Source organism: Cavia porcellus, unplaced genomic scaffold, assembly GCF_034190915.1.
Source record: "Cavia porcellus strain 051 isolate PalLab524CR breed Dunkin Hartley unplaced genomic scaffold, mCavPor4.1 scaffold_16, whole genome shotgun sequence".
Classification (NCBI taxonomy): domain Eukaryota; kingdom Metazoa; phylum Chordata; class Mammalia; order Rodentia; family Caviidae; genus Cavia; species Cavia porcellus.
In genome coordinates, this window is record NW_026947499.1 from 47,270,866 (window position 1) to 47,291,288 (window position 20,423).

Here is a 20,423-nt window from a genome sequence, read left to right on the forward strand (position 1 = left end):
AACCCAGAAACCACTAGGCTGCATGAGGGCTAAACTGACCTCCATCTGAACCACACATTGAGTCAGTGAGATCTCAATCTTCACAAGACTGTCAATCCCTCTGATGTGTGGAAACAGGCGCACTCCGGACCCATGTCTCAGATTAGATGGGCAGATATTTTCATCTTTAAAATTTGTTGTGCCCCAGGTGGGGCATGTTCCAAGCTTTCATTGGTGCCATCGATAATAAACACAGTGGTGGCAGTAGGGGTAAGTGCGTGAGGAGAGATGGCATTTATTGAGTTCTAACCCCATACTCCACCTTACACTGCAGACGTTAAGAGCTCACATTGGCTAAATATTTACTAACCTACTAGATACCTCAGACAAAGTTCAGGATGAGAATTCATGGGAATTCCACTAAGAATCAGCTGTACCAAGTCCTTACTGCCAGGAGCTTGTGTTCCGGTGAGTACAAAAACCCAGGTAAGTAAACAACTGCATATATAAACAAGTAGTTTTGGAAAGCAAGGAGAGTGGTGAAGGGACAGGGTGGCTGCTAGAGTGACAGGACAAGACGAGTCTTAGCAGGCTGATAGCGAAGATGTCACCCAGGCCAGGACCCTGGGATACTTCTTGACCTTCACGTGACAGGCAGCTGTTGGAGGAGTCTGATCCCATGTGCACATCGTGTCACCGTTGGCTGAACAAATAACTCGATCTGTTTTTTCCAGATGTGTATAACTGCTATTGGGATCTAGAAATGAAAAAGGCTTCTGAATTCATTGCAGTTCCTTTGTCATTGGGGGTTTTCTCAAGCAATAATTAATGAACCTCAACTGTTCGTGTGTGGATGTTACAGGGTCTGAGGCGGCTCAGGTCAGAGAAAAGTCCAAGAAGGAAACAGTTCAAATGCACTACCCTGACAAAAGAGTAATTCAAAGCAAATGACATTAAATCTTAACATTGTTTTGTACAAATAGCCTTTATTTTATTCTCTCTGATCTCCTCAGCTGCTCCAAGGTCCTCTGTCACAGAGCCTGCCTGTCACTCCAGGTCATCACATTATCACGCTCAGCCCCAAAACCCCAACCCCACCCTGGCCCGACTGTCACCCTGCTCTGCACCTCGGTCTCAACCCACTGTCACTTGCTCCAGTGTCTCTCAAATCTCTATCACCACACATTCAAGGAGTCTGTTCTGAACCAGCTAAAGGAAAACAGAAATCTATTGCAAGGCCATTTGATATGCCAGAGTCTCATAGTCATCTGTCAGATATTCAGTCTTCCCTTCTTGTTTGATAAAGCAATCTGATTTCATGTGAAGTTTTGGAGTGATAATGTGCCCAAGCCTTCCTGTAGTTAGGAGTGATTTAAGAGAGGATAGCAGATACCCTTGGTGGAGCTCCCAAGAGACCTTTCTGGGGGAAGTGCTAAATAAGTTCAGGTGAGTTTCCTTTGCCTCTTGCCATTCCCATTTTTTTCCACTTGGAATGTAGAAAAGATAGCTGGAAGTCCAGCAGGTATCTTGCAAATAGGGCCAGGGCTAGAGGTAAGGAGCCAGAAAGATAGGAACACTCTGGGTCCCTAATGCCTTTATAACCTGCTTTACCTTTTTCTCACATTCTTGCTTTCTGGGGACTCACTTTGTTCTCTCTTGGACGTGAAAGAAGGGTGCTCCTTTTATAGCACTGCCTTTGGTTTTCATTCTGCCTAGAGTACTTATCACCCACATATCTGCATTGTTCCCTTTCCTACCTTGTCAAAGCAGAGACATCACCTCTCATTCACATAAGCTGTTCCTGGATGGCCAAATGGAGCTAACACTGCTGACTATCTTTACTTTGATGTGGTGTTTACTGCACCATGTCTCTCCTTCTGTGCATGCATCACCTCCTCCTCTCATGGTTTTTGTTGGTCTCTCCCACTAGATTGCAAATTGCATGGGGGCAGGAACCCCTCTGCCAAGTGTATTGTCCACCTTGGCACTCCTGTAGGGGTTCACTTGATTTTTCTGAACCAGCAAGTGAATCGCATTCTCAGTCACAAGTGAAATGCAGTTCAGCACAGCGTGTGCACAGTCCTGGCTTGAGTCACTGCTCACACAGGGCCTTCAGGTGTGTGGTCATATGAGAAAGTCACATGAGTGACAGAGACTTCGTGTTAGCCATGAATGTGGTGCACGGACAGGAAAGGGTGCCAGCCTAGCCACAGAGGTCAGGTACAGGGCCACCTCCAGAACAAGATTCTGAATCCAAACCTTGTGTCTCTTTCTAATCAACTCTGGGATCTTGGACAAGTAGTTTCGTGTTTGTGTTTCTTTTTCATCTCCAAAAGCTAGGGGAGTACTATACTTTTGCCTAAGGCTGTCATGGGAGTTGATAAATGAATTCATGCTTAAAAAAAGAAAATGCTAACTGTAGTGCTGAGCACATGATAACACCAAGTGCAAAAATTGAAAAGTATTAGAAAAACAATGAAAACTTGATAAAATAAACACATGTATGTTTGAAGAAATCAATACACTTATTGAGTATAGAAATAACAATAAGTAAGGACACGGAAAAATTGCATAGTGCAATCTACAACTCAATTCAACAGATTAATAAAGAAACATACTTGAACAGAAAATAAATACTATTTTCATAAGATTTCATGAAAATTATTATATATGTGGACATAAAGAAAACCTCAACAAATTAAATAAAGGAAATTTTTCTCAAGTTCCCTCTGATCATAATTTAGTATTAGAAGTGCTTCATTATTTCATTTATTTTTAATAACTTAAGAATTGAGAAACACATTCAGACAATAAAATGCAATCTTTTAAAAAGCAATAAGTGAGAAAACATTTTTATTCTAAAGTCTATAGAAAACAACAAAAGCTGTAGTTAGAAGAAAATTAATAGACTGAAATACATTCATTATAAAGAATGACTGATAAAACAATAAAGGAACTTGTTATACACATAAAAGGTTAAAATAAGAACAAAGTAAACTAAAAAAGTTCTAGAGGGGAAATTAATGATTGAAGTTAGATTTAATGGAATAGGAAGGATACATAGCAGAAAAAAATAAACTCAAAATCTTTTATTTCTTTTGGCAGTGTGAGATTTGAATTAAGGGCATTAGCATATGATAGATAAGTGTTCTATCATTAAGCTATACTGCAAGACCTCACAAATTTTAAAATATAAGACTAAACCTCGTGAAAATATAATTATATAAAAAAGAAAACAATCTTACAGAGGAGAAGGAAATAGAAGAGAGAATATCATGTGCAATTCTATAACAATAATTCTGATAACCTAGATTAAATGCCTCATTTCTTAAAAACAGTATAAAATGATCCATGACAAGATAGCAAACTTGGAGCAGTCAGTCACTAAAAAGAAGTGAAAGATTTACCCCTGAGAAAAATCCCCATAACAGAGAGGTTGGCAGTCAAGCTGCACATGAGCATAAGTAAAAACGTTTGCTCCATCGGTATTTAAACAATTTTCAGTCACATACAGTGGTTCTTAGACTCAACTGCATGACAGACGCGCCCTGCAGGTCTTTAAAAACTGATGATGTCCAAGCTTCCCCACAAGAAACTCCTACTCCATCAGCCCGTGGTGTGACAGACACTAGTATCCTAAGACAGCTCTCCAGGTGCCTCTTAGATACAAGCGAAGACTTCTGTCTTAAAAAGTAATGGAGAGCTTTTCAATTATTTAAAAATGTAGTTGGCATAAAGACGGCATCAAAAAAGAAAACTGTAAGTAAATTTTATTTATGCATAAAGGCAAATCTGTTGGTTAAAGTAGGAGCATGAAAGGAAAAATATAGGACAACTAAATAGAGCTTATTCCAAGACTCAAGCCTTTTAGGATCAGTGGTAATTACCAGCATAACTCATTAATTTTATCAGAGTATAGAAGATGAAACTGAGAAGTCATTTGGCTACCTTTGGTAGCCATCCCTAGTAAAACACCAAAATATATTTTACATATGCATTATATACATATATATTACATGATTATAAATATCAGATAACCACCTAACTATAATGAAGTTTACTAAACAAAAATTATTCAAAATAAGAAAATTAGAACATTTAAATAATTACATAAGTTCTTGTAAATACATTTAAAAAACGAAATACTCCGTGTAAACATTGGAAAAGAAAAGCTAAATCTTCTTGCTAGTGGTTTGCTTGTGTAACAAAGAATAGACTCTAGTTAGAAAACAACCTTCCTGGAGCCAAGAAAAGTATTTTTGTGGTAACTATTAACAATCTTTCTTCATGGGAAGGAAACCAAGAGATAGAAGGAAGAAGGAGGGGAGAGGGGAAAGGAAAGTAAGAGGGATGAAGATGTGTTATATACATGCACCAACTCATCCTGATGAGTACTGATAGAAATAAAAATTTAAAAAATAAAGGCTTTTAAAAAAATAACCTTTCTTAATACTAGTGATAAGAACCTTAAAGTGGATATGGGGTGAATGTTCTAGTCATGATAGCATAGACAGGAAGCAAGATATAAAATAAAGTGGGAAACTACTTTTAAGAAGAAAGGCTCAGGAATTATGGAAAGAAAGTTATTTTTAAAATAAATTCAATATCTCACTGAATTTCATGAAACAAGATTCACACAAGTGGAAATAAATACTATGTTCTAGAGTGAGAAGATGGATGTGAAGTATAAATATTACAAAAGCTTATAAAAGAAACTTAAAATCCCAGTATCAATTAAAATAAAACATCAACAGTTCACATTTAATGGTGGCGGAGGGATACTGGGAGATTGAATTTAACAATTTAACAAATTAAATAAGAAATGCCCCAGAATAGCCCAAAATAAAGATATACATACATGTGCATAAATGTACACGATGTAAGTATATATTTGCATATATATGTATCAGAATATTCCATAATGTAACAAATAAATACATACAAAACATGCTGTGGTTGTTTTAAGAATAGAAAACAATCATATCCTTTGCAGTTTATAAATTATATTCTCTGTAAGAGAACTCAAAGACAGTATTTGAATCCTGTAGGGAAATATGGTTTATTTGATGTACAGTGCTAACTCAACTGATTTTCCATTGGAAGCAAACAGTACTAAGTTCCTCTTATTATACTTTCACATGGGCATAAAACAAAGTGAAACAATGAAAATTTTAGAGGCGAGAGTATGGGGACAGAAAGAAAAAAGCAAAAGCAGTTCTTTAGGAATAAACTAGAATGGGAAGGGATCAGGAGGAAGACAATTTTGAGCAAATCAAGCCTTATATGCTGGACAAGGGTAAGAAAGAATTCTAACATACTGAAAATACTAGTGACACACTGAACTGCTACTCACAAAGAGGAAACATGTAAAGAAATCACAACCCGATCAACACTATCATCTGGGTGAGTCTCAAAAACATCATTGCACTAAGGAAGGGAGCCAGACACAGAAGACCACACACCATGTGTGTTACTCATGTGAAAAGTCCAGAATAGGCAGTCTCCTGAGACAGACAGTAAATTAGTGGTTGCCAAGGGCCTATGTAAGGGGGATCTGAGAGGTAACTGCTAATGGGTATGTGGTTTTTTTTGGGGGGGGGGATGGAAATGTTCTAAAATTAAATTCAAGTACTGGTTACATAGCTCTGTAACTACAGTAAAATAGGTGAATTTTTTATCATATGTAAGTTAGATCTTAATAAATCCATTAAAATATGAATGTCACCAACCCTACATTTGCTTATTAATTATGCAAAACACAGGCCACCCTACTTTACCAAGGATGGACAAGCAGAATTCTCTTTTTGAGAACTGATGCATACCCTTTCAAGGTCGGTTGTCAGAAATCTAAATGGGAAATCAACAAACTGCCACCACCTGATGCTTCAAGAGTAGGTATGCATGAGTGCCCCAGCAAAAGGTGTTCTGGGATTACAGTGCCCTCTCCAGGGGACAGAATCACTGGTTCACTCTCAGTCTCAGTACTACCCACTCCTGCGTGGCATGTGGCCTCAGTTTCCTTATCTGTAAGATATGGAAAAGGTTACTGTGAGAAAAATGAAGTGACGTCTCTAAATAATTTGGTTATTCTCCACAACACAGAGGCCTCTCATTAAACATGTTGATGATGGGGCTGGGGATTTAGCTCAGTGGCATAAGCACCTGCCTTGCAAGCAGGCAGTCGTGAGTTCGATCCCCGGTACTGATAAAAAGGAAAAAGACAAAACAAACAAACAAACAAAAACATGTCGGTGATGAGATGCTGTTAGTGGTGGTAATTAAGACTAGCTAAGAAAAAATCAGAGGCATTCTCTGAAATATATTTATTTCTACTTATTAGGTCTTTTATTTGCATGCATATATTTACATATGTATACATTTTATTCTGAAATCCATATTATCACAGTATCTGTGGTGAGCTGTCATTTAACCAATTAGTTATGTAAAGTTCCATAATGGCTAGATAGAGAAAAATGTCTGGCTGCTCACATCATTCACAAAGTGAATAGAAAGTAAATACTCCCTAAACTTTCTCTACACGGACCAGGGAAAGACAGAAGAGGACCACATGTCTTTTAGGCTCTTCCCTTATGTTCCTTTCAGTGACAATGGAGACAACTCTCAGAAGCTGGCTTTAGCACAAACCACCTGCTCCTGATATGTTACAGTGATACCAAAGGAAGAGAGAGATTGCTGTAAACCAATACCTCCATTAAAAAAAAAAAATAAAAAGGAAACCACTAACTTTTTTTAGTGCAAAGAAGGAAACTTGTTTGTCTGCAACAGTATTTGTTTAAAAATTGTGCCAGGTAAGGGACACTTTGGCATCCTGGAAATGACCTATACTTTGATCTGGTTATATATGTGTACAGATTAGTTGAACTTTACTTTTAACGTGTATACATTATTCACTTTGTGTATTTTATATCTCTTTGAAGAGGAGAGAGAGATTGAAATATCACACAAGGAAACACTGAAAAATCCTCTCATCCAAAGATAATCATAGCTGCTTTGTAGTAGCAAAACATCAGACACAATTTGACTTTGAACAATATTGCCTACTGGTTAGGTAAATTATGGTAGATCCATTAATTGGAATATTTATGCAGTAATATTTGTACAGCTGTGCTGTAAAGTGTGATAAAAAACTGCAGATGAAATCATCATACATAACATACAAACACAGTTTTACTAAAATATGCATTGAAAAATAACAAGAAGGAAATACCTCAAATTTTAATACTATCTTTGGGCAGTGAATCCATGGATGATTTTGTTTCCTTCTTTCAAGTTTAATGCATCTGTAAGAAATGTGTTTGACTTTGATAATTGTATAAACATCATTAATATTTTTGAGTTTGCAGTAGAAGAAGATAAACATTAGGTCAGGAATCAATCTTACCAAGATTAATAGCATGGGATGCTTGTGACTGCAGACTTGAGGTCCGACGCCAGTCTTTTTGCTTTAAAAGGGCAGTCATTCCCACGGCTAAAACCAATTTCCTAAGAAGATCACCATCAGGCTTGTCATTACAGCTCAGTTACAGCTTCTGTCTTACAGTTTTGAGATGTACCTCCTGGTCAGAAAATAGTCGGCTCTGTCTTACCAATTAAGGATTTCTCCTTCATCACCAGAATAAGCTCTCCAAGTAACAAGCACTTCCAGCAGGCTTCTGTGCAGCAGCCCTAGACAAAAAGGTGCAACTAAGTTTTCATCTCCCAGGATGAGATCACGTCAGCATACATAATTCAGAGGAGGTTCCCTCGTACCTAGATTTATGAAAGTGCCAAGTCTACTTCATACTTTTCAACTGCTAAATAAAGATTCATGTTTTGGGAGGAGGAACTTAGAGGATTTTGGGTGTAGTCTTTGAACAAGATTGTCAAATTAAGATGCACATGATGGCAGCATTAAATAACCTCCGTTCAGCTCTCCTTTAATCATCCCACTCATTAAGTTATTAAATATTTTTTGATTACCACACCTTGTGCTAAATTGTTTTTACCTTTTCTTCCTCTCCTTTTTTCTTTTCTTTACTTTTGTTTTCTTCTTCTTCTCTTTTCCTTCTCCTTTTTCTTCTTTTGGTAGTACTGAAGATTGAACCCAAAGCTATTACATTAAGTTACATCTCTTTTTACTTTTAATTTTGAGAGAGATTCTTGCTAGGCCACTAAATTGCCTGGGCTGGACTCAAACTTCTGATCATCCTCCACAAGCCTCCCAGGATGCTGGGATCGTGGACACGTACCTCAGTGCCCAATTTAAACTCCAGTATTTTAAAGCTCACACCAGGGTTTGGTGCATGCTGGATTTGATCAGTTGGTAGTTCTCTGCTGGAAAAAATTCTGGAACTATGTCCAAACGCAGATGAAAAGAGCAGTGATCAATTAATAATGTCTGCCTTTATTGTGGAAAGGGAATAGTGGCATTTTTGCCATGAATTTTTCATGCCTGCCAGAATTTTTCTGTTTCTGCCAGATCAATGATAGTCATTTGAGCTTTGAAAAATACTTTGTCCCATACAGATGGAAGGAACCAAATTTCAACCCATGTTAAACATCACTGGGGCTGTGCCAACAGAGGAAGAAAAAAGAGAATGCATGTATGTTGGACATCTGCTACATTTTACACTTTGCATGGTTCTCTTTACAAATGCCATGTCATTTAGTCAATAGGATGTTTCCTGAAGTGCATCCTAATCCTTTGGGGATATACATTTTCATCTCATTCTTGCATCTAAGGGCATAGCTTATGAAGTTAAATAACTTTACAAAGTCTCACAATCAGCCACCCAAGAACTACTCTTCTCTCCAATGAGCAACCCAGACTTAATGTAGAATCAAATTAGATAAGACAGCAAGCCCTCCTTTTCAGAAACCATAAAACTCATTCTACTAATTTTTGATAATTACTTTACCTTAATGGGTCTCTTTGGAGGAAGTAGTCAACCCAGTTTACTCATTCAGACAAAATGAGGTATAGTATGTTCCCCCTTTCTGCCCACTGTTATGTAGACCATGTGGCTAGTATCTTTTGGTAAAGTAGGACTCTTGTCACTCAAGCAGCGTGACCAGAGTGCTGTGATCCTGTCTACAAATACATATTCTATGGATAAGCATCCACAAATGCAGCTGACCCTCTTTTTTCAGGCTGGTTCAAATGTCTGTGATTATTTGGTGGACCAGCCATCATCCCATAAAATTATATATAATTACAAATTTACTGTGTGCCAATTGCTTGCTTAGAGCTCCAGCTGCACTACTGCATTGTATCCAAAGACTATCCCTATAACAAAGGTGCCACCATGTTCTTGATTAGACCATGAGAAACATGAAATTTAAGGATCAAGTAACAGGCAAAGTCATATAACTAGTAAGGTAGAGATGATACTCTGAGGCAATCAGACTGGCTTACTTCCAATTTAAACTGTTGAATCAACTTTTGGTTCTTATCGGTTTCCAGTATTTCTTCTCTAGTGGAAGCAACCTCTGAGACAGAGGCTTGACTGCAAGCAGTGTATCTGAGTGGAGATCCCAGGACATATTAGCAGGGAAGTGGGAAGTGGACTGAGAAGAAAGGAAGTGTATTTTATCAAGCAAGTTACCACCATGGTAAAGGAGTCTATTGCCACTTGGCAAACTCCTGACAGCACCACAGGAAAAGTGTCCCAGTGGTAAAGAGGTAGAGATGTTCATATACTAGTTCCTAGTTATTAGTCAAGGTCTGTTCTCAATGGACAGGAATTCTCTGGTACCTCAAATCTGCTACACGTTTGGTAGAGTAAACTGGGATGGCCAGAAAAGTGGATAATGGGCTGTAGGACAGAGGGTGGCCACCAAGAAGCTGGTACAGAAGCTTCAATCCAGGAAATATGATTGGGGAAACAGCAACTGCCCAGTGACTTCCTCCACTTTCTTTTCTCTTAAAAAAAAAATTCATTGACATACAAATCACACTCCACAGCATATACCCAGTGTTTTTATTTTAAAAAGGGTAAAATTAAATACAATAAAACAGAACAAAACAGAACATAAGAAAGTAATTTAAGAGACATAAATTTCAAAGCAAGACAACCAGAGATCTTCACTGTCTATCATATTTTTTGTTTTCTTCTAAATAATAGTCTATATCTTCACACACAGTGAATTCATACAAAGCAGCATAGTATAAAGTTGATCCAAAGAGAATGATGAAGGCATTTTAGGTCATCAAGACCAGACAATAGGGAAGTCAACAATGGCTGTCATAGTGTCTCTCATTCTCTTCAAAATAGTTGTCCACACTTCATGTATGTTGAAATTAAACAAAATAAAACAGAATAATAGTATTGCTGGATTTCACATCATGACACTATGGGATCAGCACTGGATACTGTAGTGTCTCTTTTTCTTAAAAGTACTTGTTCACTTCACCATGCGTTATATAATCAGTTCTCATAAACTATTTGTATGCATGAGTCTCTACATATCCTTTATTTATTAGATGGAAAAACAAAACAAAGGAATACAAAACAAAACAAATTCCTAGAAAAACCTGAAACAAGAAAGTCATATAGAATCGCCATACAGGGTGATGTACAATGATTACTATGATGTCTTTTGTTATCATCAATAGAATTGTCTATATCATCAGGCATAGTATAATTGAATATAGCAGTACATAACAATATTAATAAAAACCAAACATTGGAGACATTATGAGACTTCAAAAGCAGGTAATAATCAAACCACAGTGGGTATCCTAGTGAATCTTGTCATCTTCAGTGTAGTTGCCTATAGTCTCAGACTTGATACTATCCATCATAACAGATTCAAATAAAATCAGTCAATACAAAACAGCAATCTAACAAACCATATTCAAATAAGATCAGTCATAATAAGACAGTGTAAATTATACAAGACTTCAGATTAAGTTAATAGGAAATTAAGGATGATTACCATACTATATCCTGCTATTTTCGGGATAGCTGTCTGTGCCCTCAAATCTAGTGCAAATAGACACACTGGAACAGAATATAATCCATCTAAACAGAGCAGTGAGAATAATGTGGATTTCAAATCCTAATACACTATTAACAATATCCTCTACCTTCCTGTTTCAGACAATTCATCCCCTTTCACTCCCACAGGGTGGACTGCACATTTTGGGTCTCACCAACTCCCTCAGTTTTCAGATTAGGGGGGCAACCTGCTATTACCTAAGTGGTTCCGAATCTTCTTACTCCTAGGCTTGATCTCAAGTTGTATTCCTTTACCTACAAAAGCCTCAAGGTTTTCTTTTCATTAAAGATGATTAGTTCTTACTGCACAAAATTGTTATGTCTTTCCAACCTATCTGCAAGTGCTGGTCAAGTTGCCCCTATTTCTTTCTGGTTCCCCGTCACATAGAGTATTGTTTTCTCCTATTTGATTTTCATCCCATAAACCTTCTTTCAGGTTAATTATACTTCCTATAGAGAACATCTCAATGGACCCTACCTCCTGATCTACTCTACCTGTATTTCTTTTTGTTGGTGTATTAAGGCCATCTATGTTAGAGATTATAGTCAACTTTCTGTGCTTCATTTCTGCTATGCTATTTTTCTGCCTTTGGTTGTCTACTTTTCTCCTTCATTCCACTGCCTGCCCCATTCAGTGAGGCCTCTCTGCCACTGTTCCTGCAATCTTGGTGACTTTTTCTCTCTCTCTAGAGCAAGAAAAAAGAAAACAAGAAAGAAGAAAGAAAAAGAAGAATTAGAGCAAGTAATGGAAGAAAAAAGTAAGAAAAAATCAGGGGTAAAATAGAGTAGGAAAAATAGTGGAGAGCAAAATAGAGAATGGACATGTATAATTCAGTTTTGCTCCAACAGCAAAGCCTCTGGATATCTTCAGAGTTTTTAAGTTCAACACAATCGGCATCAGATGCTAGATACTTCCTTGCCTTGGGGAACTGTCCTGTGCACTCAGGGTGTTCAGACATTCCCTGGTCTCCACCTCTTAAGTACTGGTAGCACCATCTCCTCTGAGCTGTGACAATCAAAAATGTCTCCAGACCTTATACAAATGTCCCTTGTGGGTAAAGTCACCTTCAACTGAGAGATCGCTGAGTTAAGGGGACACAATCCTTTCGTGCCTCTCTGGGCACAGTTTGCATATATATCCAGGGAAATGAAGGGCTCACAGAGGAGGATATTTAAAACTCATTTTTCAGGAACACTAATTGTCCCTGATGGTAATTTAAAGCATTATTTTTATATTAAAACAAATGTAGATATATTACAGAGTAGAATCCCAAATTTAAGGCTGGAAAGAAATTTCATGTTTGAGACAGGGTGATTTTGGCCACATTCCCAGAATGCTTGGCAGGTATACATTTACATTTCTCTGCCTTGGAGGAAGCTAATAATAGCTACCAATTATTGAGTTCTTACCACAGACTGGGGAGTTTAGGACTGTTTCCCATTTGATCCTCACACCGTGTCTATTGTTAGCTCCATTTTACAGATGCAGAGATTGAGGGCCACAAAAGTTATGAAATCCAATCCAATGCTCAGAGTTGCTCAGCGATGAAGCAGACATTAGAGCCAAAGTTTGTCTCATGGCATGTCTTCTCCAAGAGCTTCTGGGAAAAGGTCTACAGAAAGGTGAGTAGTGGTAGACTATCTATGCCAACACCCTGCTGCTGGTAGGTGAGGTGACTTCAGGCTCTGTTAAGAACGGTAAAGTTTTTTGTGTGTGGGAATTGAACCCAGGGCCTTTGCACAGAGTTGTGTTCCCATAGAATCTTTTTATTTTTCTATTTTGTGACATGGTCTCACTAGGCTGATAAACTGCCCAGACTGCTCAAATTTGCAATCCCACTGCCTTAGCCTTTCAGAGTACTGGGATCCCAGGCATGTATCATCATGGTCAGCTGAAACTGATGAACTCTGAACCCTATCTGTGTGGACAGGAAGGACTAAGGGCATTTCAGTAGCTGAAAATGAAAAAATTCTCAAAAGGAGGCTTAGCATTCAATGGGAAATAACATCAACTTGGTGGCCTCCGCTTAAGACGTCTCCTGACTGGAGACCCTCCTAAGTCCCCTACAATCCCCAAGGGTTACATTCCTCAAGAATGTTCTCTGCTTAGCCTGGAACCTACAGATTCATGAGCTTTGCCAAGGGCAACAGTGTAGACCAGCATTTCTCAAACTTCAGTCATGATAGGCTATCTACCAAATCTCCTGCCCCTGGGTACCACTGTTACTCTGATTTGCTCTCTACTTCATTTCTTTAATGAACTCAGTCTTTTTAGATATGGTATATCACTACAGAAATCAGTGCAACAAAAATGAGCAAGATTATTATATTCTAGCTGGATATTCAGTGTTATGGTTTAGACCTGGAATGTCCCGCCTCCCAAAAAAGCCTCATGTTAAAAGTGAGGCTTTCGGGTACTAAGAGATCATAGGGGAAGTCTGGCTGTGCTCAGTGTGCTGTGAGGAGATAAGGTCTGGCTAGAAGAGGCAGGTCACCTAGGAGATGAACACTTCCCTCTTTGGCTCCTCCCTTTGCTCTCCACTTTCTGACCTCCTTGATGTGAGAAGCTTTCCTCCAGCAGGCCCTTCTGCTATGCCATTTCTGCCTTGGAGCTTGCTGATTTCAAAATAACCTTTTCCCCCCTTATATAAGCTGTGGATGCTGGGTATTGAGCAGGTAACTCCTTTCTCAGCCTGAGAATTCTAATCTTTCTAAGATGAGTATGAGACAAGAGACTAGAGACAAGAGGATATATGCAAGGTGCCTGTGAGAGTTCCTGGTACTGAGTAGAGCCAACAGCAACAACAACAACCATGGCAACCCCAAACCAAACGATTATCATTCCAATAGTTGGTATACTTCTTGGTCCTTGGTGAATTTGCAAGTGTTTATTATTTTTACCTCCAACAAAACCATCAAGAGGAAAGGATTCTGATACTAGAGAAAAATGGCTCCATCTTCAATACCAGCCAACAAAGGACTTGTGAGGAAAAATGATCACTGTTCTTGTCTTGCCCTCAAATCACCCAGACATTTTAAAACCACCCAGCTACTGTGCCTCAATCCTCTACCTATTCATTCCCTCCCAGCCCAGGACTGATCTGTTCCACTTTCTCCCAGGAGATCTTTCAGCCTCCTGTGGATCCTTCTAATCCCATCTTGACAGTCACTAAACATTCTGCCTTGCTCCCACTTCTTGTCAATTGCAGCCCCAGACTTGTGTGACACATGATGGATCCCATGAGCCACAGAGATTCAAAGAGAACTTTCCTCTGCCAATAATAATAATTACTCATCCATTAAACATAATTGATAAGCATTAATTATAGTCATTAATGATAACAATTAAGCAAAATGTGAAGTTCTTGCTTACTGTGATGAGGGTGGTTATGGGTTCCACAAACAGAGCACTTGTCGCATAGATTCCTTTGCACAGCCTTCTGCCTGGATGGTTGTGTGATGCACCTATGATACACAGAAGACTGCTAATGGGGAGCCCAAGTCTGAGAGAAGGGAGAGGGAAGGGAATAAAGAAGATAACGTTAGAGAGAAAGGGAAAGGGCGGGGATAAGAACAGCCATCTTTCCCCTGCATCTCTTCACATCGCTCCTCTCTGCACATGTCCATCTGTGTCCAAATTTCCCCCTTTTATGGTACACTCATCTTATTGGAGTAGGTCTCACCTCAATGCCTTTAGATCAGTTTGATTAGCTCTGTAAAGTACCTGTCTCCAAATAAAGTTATCTTCTGAGACACATGGTATAGAACTTCAGCATATGAATATACAAGGTGAAAAATGCAGCCCATAACACAAGCTACATGAGTGGACATTGGGTTTACTGGTTTCTGCATCCAAATGCGTGTTAGACCTGTTAGACCTAACAGTGTGACCTAAGCCTCCTACCACAGTTTAAGTTCATCTTTAATTCTCCAAAAATAACTATATTCTTTCCTTTTCTGAGCTTTAAGTTTTTAATTCTTTGTGGCTGAATATAACCGTTTCCCTCCCCCAACTAATGGGCACAGTATAAAGGAAGTGAGAAATGGGGGAACAGTATTCAAATCATTCCCTTCATGCAAATCATTCTCTGTAGTTCAAAATGTAAGCCAGATGCTATCAAGGACTGGAAGAGGAAGGTAGGCTCATGGTTGTGGTTCCAAGCCTGATAGCTTCAGTTTAAAAATAGGTGAACTGAAATAAACACTGAAAGCTATTCAGATGGCACTGAAATAGAGTGGTAATTGATCTAATGCAACTCCTGTCTCGGATAACATCATTATTTGTGAAATTATGACAGTATTGCTCTTGCCAAGTCAGCAAACACTTACAGGATGTGACTTCTAATTTAGGAGTTAGACTATTTATAGCTAATCTTAGAAGACAGCAAGCAGAAACTCAGTGGACACACACTAGCCAGATTTCTGAGAACCAAGCCTTGAGGTTGAAGTTCACACACTTGAAGCACCCAGGATCAGGGAAATCCCTCCTTAGAGGCCCCTTCCAGGAAGTATCAGCTGTCCCTTTCTAAGCCAAACAGCTGCCCCACTCAAAGAAGTGTGGTTTGCCGATGGACACTGCCCACTGCCCACTAGCTCTTTCAGAAGCTACCTCAGTTGCAGAATCCGCTAGTTCTTTGTGACAGTCTTGGCCTGTGGCACAGTGCCCCAAGGGTGCAAATTAAGGTTGGGCAGTTGGCCCTGCCTAGGTCATGCTTGTGACTCTGCACCTGCTTCATCATTCCCTGCCTGTCAGCCGAACTCTCACCAACCTCACTTCTATACATTCTGAATCTGCTTTCTCCCCTTCCCTTTCCAAGTATTAACCTCCACCCCAAGCCCTCCAAAATCAAAATATGAGATATACCCCAGATTCCAGGGGACCTAACCCGAAACAAGTGCCTTGGAACTATGCAAAGTCCATGCACGCTGCCCTTGGTCCTTCTGTGCTTTTGAAAGACAGTGGGTGAAACTTGCTCTTCACAATTTCCCAGAGCCAGCTGTGGGATCTACCGTAGAATTCTGAGTGGAAGAAACTTGTAAATCACATTTGATTGTAATACTAGATTTTGTTTATTTGACTTCCTTAGAATAAGATATATGCCTAAAATTATTGTTTGAAAAGAAAATCATTCCTTTATTTGCATGTTTTCCTTTGGAACAGTTGGCATATTCCAGGCACATTTCTAGGTACTGTGAATGGTATATTATTAGCCCATTTTTCATTATTGTAATGAATTACTTGGGGCTGGGGTACTTAATAAAGAAAAAAAGATTTACATTGGCTCCTGGCTGTGATACAAAGTCAAGGAACTGTACTGGATGATAACTTTCTTGCTGGCAGGCCACAGGTGGCTCAAGAAGTTACATGGCGTCATGTGGTACATTTCTCTCTCTTTACTTCCTTCCCTCTCTCTTTCCTTCCCTCTTCCCCTTCCTCTCTGTCTCAGAGCCAGCAATCCTCAATCATAGGTTACAAACCTAATGAATTTATCTAATCCTAATCCCCCCCCAAAGGCTCCAGTTTAAACACTGTAGCAGGATCACTTCAACTTCTTAATACTTTATATTGTGGACTAAATTTTAACATATCAAACTTGGGTGTGAGTCTATCTGTTATATTTTAGATCTAGAATGCTCTTCAAAAGGCTCATGTGTTCAGGAGTGGGGCTTTCAGAAAGCAATTGAATCATGAGGGCATTATACTCATCAGTGAGTTCAGTGACTGAATGTGCTCTTAAGAGATAGGGCAAAATTGGAGGTAAGTCATGGGGGATGTGACCTGGGAGGGTATGTTCGTGTCCCTGGCTCCTCCCTTCACTTACTGCTTCCTGGCTGCCATGTTATGAATAGCTTTCTCCATCTAGTCCCTTCCTTTTTGCCCTGGAAGTAACCAATCATAGCTGGAAACCATAAACCAAAGCAAACCTCTTCTCCTTTACACTGTAGGTGTCAGATACTGTGTCTCAGTGAAGGCAAAGTGAGTAAGTATATCCAAACCACAGCACATAGTGAATGAGACAGACAAGGATTCTCAGAGGATAGGCACCATGGGAGGAGTTGCCTATAAAGAAAATAAAAAGGGAGTATGGTAGCCAATATCTGAGATACAGGGATTTGTTTTGATTAATGGTCACAGGGTCCTCTCGGGGAGACAAAAACAGTGTTGAAACATGAAACAAAAAATCATTGAGTCTTTAGGAGATCAAGTTTGATTGGTGGAATTAAAAGGACCTACAAGTTCCTAGTCAGAGTTGAAGGTAGTCAACAGCATCACCCAATGGAGAATGGAGACATGACTCGTTCTAACACTTTTGAAGGTCTTCTGGCAATACAAGCACTGTGGAGGCTACAGAAATACATGTCCAAGGAGCAGCCTTAGAACATGAATAGTCAAGGGCAGAGCAGAGCCAAGACTCTAAGGCTAATATTGTACATACAAAGACAGCTCTGCAGAGCTGTCATCAAGTGTGTCAGCTCACTGCCTGGATGACACCATGTCATGGTTTATGTCGGTGGCCCCCAGGCTCATGCATTTGCATCATGCATTTGTGATTGGTTCATTGTCTAGCACTTGGATTGATGGTGTCAGTGTTACACCCACATAAGGGTGGAGCCAGGATGTAATGTAATGTCAGGAAGAAGGTGTGTATTGTGCTCTTCTGCCTGTTTCCTCCTTGCTGTTTGCAGCCACCATGAACTGTGGCCCTGCCATGCCATCCTGTCTTGGAGCCAATTGAGTATGGACTGAAACCTCCAAAAACTGTCAGAAATAAACCTTTCCTTTCCCAATTTTGGGCATCAGGTATTTTGTCTCAGTGACGAGTAAAAAGTAACTAAGACAGAATATGGTACCGAGGAGTGGGGTCATTTGCTATGACTATACCTGACCATGTTCTTTGACAAGCTTTGGAAATGGCTTGTAGATAGAGTTTGGAAAGGTTCAGATATGACACCTGGATGCATAGAGCTGGAGCAGCTTAGGCTGTTCTGTAGAGGAGATTCTAGTCAGAGCTCAGGAGACCAGAAGGCTGATAGGAAGCCTGATGCTAAAGACCAGGCTTGGAAGGTTTCTGCTTGGAAGAAGGACTGCATTGGTTGTTTAACTTCCCATGATGTATGTTATGGCTTGGCAGAAAGTTTGTTTGCACTTTGCTTATGCCCAGAGACTTTGACTGAGACTGATTAATCTGGAAAAGGAAATTTAAAGGCAGTTGAATGTTGAGGCTGTGGCATGGCTATTGTTGGGCATTTTTAGACAACTTTATGTTGCAAATCAAGAGCAAAGAGCCCAGCAGGATAATTTACAACTCTGTGAGTTTGGCCAGAAGGAAAGTTCCAGGAAAGCTGTAAATTGCAAAGACAAAGTTGAGACTTTGATTGCTGAAGAGAAACAAGAGAGATAAGAAAGATGGCCATGGGACATCCCAGGAAGCAGTGAGTCTTTATCCTTTGCAGGCTCAAAACTGCAAAAGTGAAAGAATTTGCTCAGAGGAGAAAGCTACAGGGCACCATACTCCAGAATGGCGATGGAGGCCACATGAGGTTCCAGAATGGTGACAATATAGAAAAGGTTTTCCTCACAATCAGGTAAACAGAGCCCAGCCATCCAAGCCACTGACCCCTACAACTAAGAGAGAAAAAAGTCTGACTACTGCTTCAGCTGGCAGCAAACCTTGGTGACATCCACATGGTGCTGATTTTAGGTGCAAGGAAAATGCACAAATTCTGAGGGTAAGATATCTACCTCAATTGCAAAGGGCCTGGGAAGCCAAGCAGTGTGCCCCTGAGAGGGAAGTTTGTAAAGATGTAAGGATGAAGCGAAAGGTGTAATGGAGACCCCAGAAGTTTGGGAAAGCCAGCAACATAAATCATCTAAGGAAACTGCAAGAAGTGAGCAGAGAGGGTTTAAGAGAGAAGCTGCAGGAGCTGAAATCCCTGGAAGTGCCGTGGGGGTGAAATCATCCCAGCCTTTTGGAGCTTGCAACCAGATTGCTTCAAATGCTGAGTGTGGAACTCTAGGACTTAATGTTTGTCCTGCTGGATGTTGGACTTGCTTTCCAATGCTTTATATTCCCCTGTTTGTAACTTTTGGAATGGTAATGTTTATATTGTGCCTTTGCATTTCAGAAATGTTTTACCTTGTTTCATTTGTACAGGGGGTTACAGTTAAGAGTTTGCCATAGATTTTGGAGGAGACTTGGAACTTGGACTTCTCGCAATGCTGCTGAAACTGTTAGGACTTTGGCAACTCTTGGAGATGGACTAAATGTCTTTTGTATAAAGGATGCACATGAGTCCTGGGGGCCAGGGGTGGAATGTCATGGTTTATGTCAGTGGCCCCCAGGCCTCATACATTTGCATTATGCATTTGTGATTGGTTCATTGTCTAGTGCTTGGATTGATGGTATCAGTGCTACACCCACCCAGAGGTGGAGCCAGTTTTGCCTGTTTCCTCCTTGCTATTTACAGCTGCCATGAACTGCGGCCCAGCCATGCCTCCCTGCCTTGGAGCCAACTGAGTATGGACTGAAACCTCCAAAAACTGTAAGAAATAAACCTTTCCTTTCCCAAATTTTGACTTCAGGTATTTTGCCTCAGCAACGAGTAAAATGTAACCAAGACACACCACTTGTGTGTGTCCTGCAAGGGAAGAGGCTGAAGAATTTAGTATTTTCTCTGTTTTTTTCAGATAGAGGGCCCCAAGCTCTTACATGACTTGCCCACTGGAAATCAGTGCTGGTACTGAGGCACAGCTTAGAGTCTCAGTCTGTGCATGTGGTGAGGGTGCTCAACAGTTGCTAAGAGCTGAAAGACTACTTCAGGGCACAGGGCAATGTGTTTGGGTAGTTTGGAATTGCTTATCCATCCACATACGTCATCCTATATTCTTCACATGCCTTGTTCTTTGCACCTGTTGTTCCATCTCTGTGGTGGCTTCTGCCTCCACAGCCTCTGCCTGCCCAGTGACACTTCGTTGTTCATATTCTGGGTGAAGCATTCCCTCTTCTATGTGTTCTTCCATGCCCTGAGTGCATGCATGTACACACACACACACACACACACACACACACACACACACACACAAAGAGAGTTGACCCTTCTCCTCTATGCCCGCATGGTGACTGGTACTTCTAGGTGCTTTCTTTTCTCCATTTGTCAAATAAGAATGATAGACTTTACCTCCTTCTGTTGGCCTAAATGTTAAACCAATCAATATATCCGTATCAGTATCTTAGATCCATATCTGGTCAATTGTAAACACTTAATAATTATAAGCCAATAAGATTACATATCTTAATCTTTATGGTTGAAATAATTACCAATAATATACAAAGCTTATTGGTTCATTGGTGTGTGTGTGTGTGTGTGTGTGTGTGTGTGTGTGTGCTAAAAAGGTAATCCTTATAAATACCTGAGGAAGTGAGTCCTCTCACATTATTTCTG

The 20,423-nt window shown here is 39.8% G+C and overlaps 1 long non-coding RNA gene across 1 annotated transcript; it reads left to right on the forward strand.

Annotated features, from left to right (window-relative positions):
• LOC134470732 (uncharacterized) lies at positions 1 to 19,551 on the forward strand. Its single transcript, XR_010039865.1, has 4 exons — positions 1 to 447; positions 11,670 to 11,737; positions 12,450 to 12,602; positions 19,449 to 19,551. It is a non-coding gene; the product is annotated as an uncharacterized LOC134470732 (long non-coding RNA).
• Positions 19,552 to 20,423: the final 872 nt, after the last annotated feature.